The sequence below is a fragment of the Schistocerca serialis genome, chromosome 3 (genome assembly GCF_023864345.2).
Source record: "Schistocerca serialis cubense isolate TAMUIC-IGC-003099 chromosome 3, iqSchSeri2.2, whole genome shotgun sequence".
Taxonomy (NCBI): Eukaryota; Metazoa; Arthropoda; class Insecta; order Orthoptera; family Acrididae; genus Schistocerca; species Schistocerca serialis.
Window position 1 is genome coordinate 836,518,163 of NC_064640.1, and position 2,659 is coordinate 836,520,821.

Genomic DNA, 2,659 nt, shown 5'->3' on the forward strand with positions numbered 1-2,659 from the left:
GATGCTATTTATATATATTTGACGATGTTGGTGCTGGCTTTGCATTTAACATTTGACGATGTCTCTAAGGCTGCAGTATATTAGGACTTTGTTTTTATAAAACAGGTTTGCCTCTTCATACTTAAAGCGCACAAATGCATTATATGTCAGTAGTACTTTTCATTATGTTCTGTTTTTTGTTTTTAAGCTGTAGACAATCTGCGAGTGTATTTATGTTTTTCCCCATTTTTTGCTGCAGATCTATTGATGGTCATTATAGACCGAAACCGATAATCTGTTAACAAAAAGTTTGTGACCATAGACGTAAATTAAAGTAAACCTATTACTAAGGTAGAGCCAAATAAACTGTGCACAGCGGCATTAAAAGTTGTTTCAGATTTGTTACAGTAGATTCCTCAAAATATTAGTCTATCGCAGTTGCTGACGGGTCTGCAATATGCTAAAAATTCTTATATACAAGTGTACTGAAACCAATACAGGTTACTAAAGAACCTCCAGCCACTGATTAAACAGTTTATACATCAGAAGCTTGAGGAAGGCACAACATAAAACGGTGATAGCCCTTGGTCAGCAAGTATAGTAGTTGTACCAAAAACGTCACCTGATGGAACAAAGAAATACCGATTTTACTGTGATTACAGATTTCCAAATGAACGTACAGTAACTGACAAGGAAAGCATTTCTGAAGAAGAGAAATTTGTTAACATCGAGTATAGGTTTAAGTGTCAGGAAGTCGTTTCTGAAAGTATTTGTATGGAGTGTAGCCATGTATGGAAGTGAAACATGGACGATAAATAGTTTGGACAAGAAGAGAATAGAAGCTTTCGAAATGTGGTGCCACCGAAGAATGTTGAAGATTCGATGGGTAGATCACATAACTAATGAGGAAGTATTGAATAGGATTGGGGAGAAGAGAAGTTTGTGGCACAACTTTACTAGAAGAAGGGATCGATTGGTAGGACATGTTCTGAGGCATCAAGGGATCACCAGTTTAGTATTGGACGGCAGCGTGGAGGGTAAAAATCGTAGAGGGAGACCAAGAGATGAATACACTAAGCAGATTCAGAAGGATGTAGGTTGCAGTAGGTACTGGGAGATGAAGAAGCTTGCACAGGATAGAGTAGCATGGAGAGCTGCATCAAACCAGTCTCAGGACGGAAAACCACAACAACATCCAATCCCTAATATAATCAAAACTTTGGATAACCCTGGGTCAGTGTAAATTTTTTCCACAACAGATCTAATCACCAAATTGAAGTATGTCCAGAAGACAGGCTTAAGACGTAGTTTACAGCATCATCCAGTCACTACCAATATCACAAAATTCTCCTGAAACGTTCGATTACTTGTTAGATGGAGAACTTTAAGGTTTAAAACTGAAAAAATGCATGGTCTATTTGTACAACATCATAGTTATTGCTGAAGGTTTAGACGAACACATGAAATACATAAGTTATGACTAACTGACAACCTCAGCTGCCGACAGGTGTTATTGTTATATCTCGATGTGGACAGCTGAAAATGTGTGCCCCGACCGGGACTCGAACCCGGGAAGCGTGCAAGGGATAAGTCCCTGCAGTCACGCTATTCATCTGTTTCCTCGGTAGCTCAGATGGATAGAGCGTCTGCCATGTAAGCAGGAGATCCCGGGTTCGAGTCCCGGTCGGGGCACACATTTTCAGCTGTCCACATCGAGGTATAACAACAACACCTGTCGGCAGCTGAGGTTGTCAGTTAGTCATAATTTATTCCAGGGAACAGCTGCATGGTCATCAGCAGTAACTGTTCTTTCGGAAAAAAAAACAAGTTACTGTCTTCAAATAAATACATAAGTAATTGATAGATTAAGAACAGCTGCCGCGCAGGATTAGCCGAGCGGTCTGGGGCGCTGCAGTCATGGACTGTGCGGCTGGTCCCGGCGGAGGTTCGAGTCCTCCCTCGGGCATGGGTGTGTGTGTTTGTCTTTAGGATAATTTAGGTTAAGTAGTGTGTTATCTTAGGGACTGATGACCTTAGCAGTTAAGTCCCATAAGATTTCACACACATTTGAACATTTTTTTAAGAACAGCTTGTTGTGGTGTCACCGCCAGACACCACTCTCGGTAGGTGGTAGCTTAAATCGGCCGCGGTCCATTTAGTACATGTCGGACCCGCGTTTCGCCACTGTGTGATCGCAGACCGAGCGCCACCACAAGGCAGGTCTCGAGATACGGGCTAGCACTCGCCCCAGTTGTACGGACGACATTGCTAGCGACTACACTGACGAGCCTTTCTCTCATTTGCTGAGAGACAGTTAGAATAGCCTTCAGCTAAGTCCATGGCTACGACCTAGCAAGGCGCCATTAACCGTATCTGAAGATAGTCTTATTTGTATTATCAAGAGCGATGTACCAAAGAACTATATAAAAGTTAAGTATTCGAGGAGCTGCATACTTTTCTTATTAGCATTCAATACTTATCCTGTTCCAGACTTCACGCCAGTCGGCGTGTGTGTACGCGTGCCTTTCGGCTCCCTTCTCAGTGTGGCGTAGCTAGCTTGTTACGCCACAACATTTGTCTCACATTGAGCATTGACAAATGTTATTTTGCATGTTCACAAGTTAATCACCTTTGGTATATTATTAGCCAAGAGGGAGTGAGGACAGATCCTCACCTCATT

The 2,659-nt window shown here is 42.2% G+C and overlaps 1 non-coding gene across 1 annotated transcript; it reads left to right on the forward strand.

Annotated features, from left to right (window-relative positions):
- Positions 1-1,597: 1,597 nt before the first annotated feature.
- On the forward strand, positions 1,598-1,671 carry Trnat-ugu (transfer RNA threonine (anticodon UGU)). Its single transcript has one exon. It is a non-coding gene; the product is annotated as a tRNA-Thr (tRNA).
- The last annotated feature ends 988 nt before the right edge of the window (positions 1,672-2,659 follow it).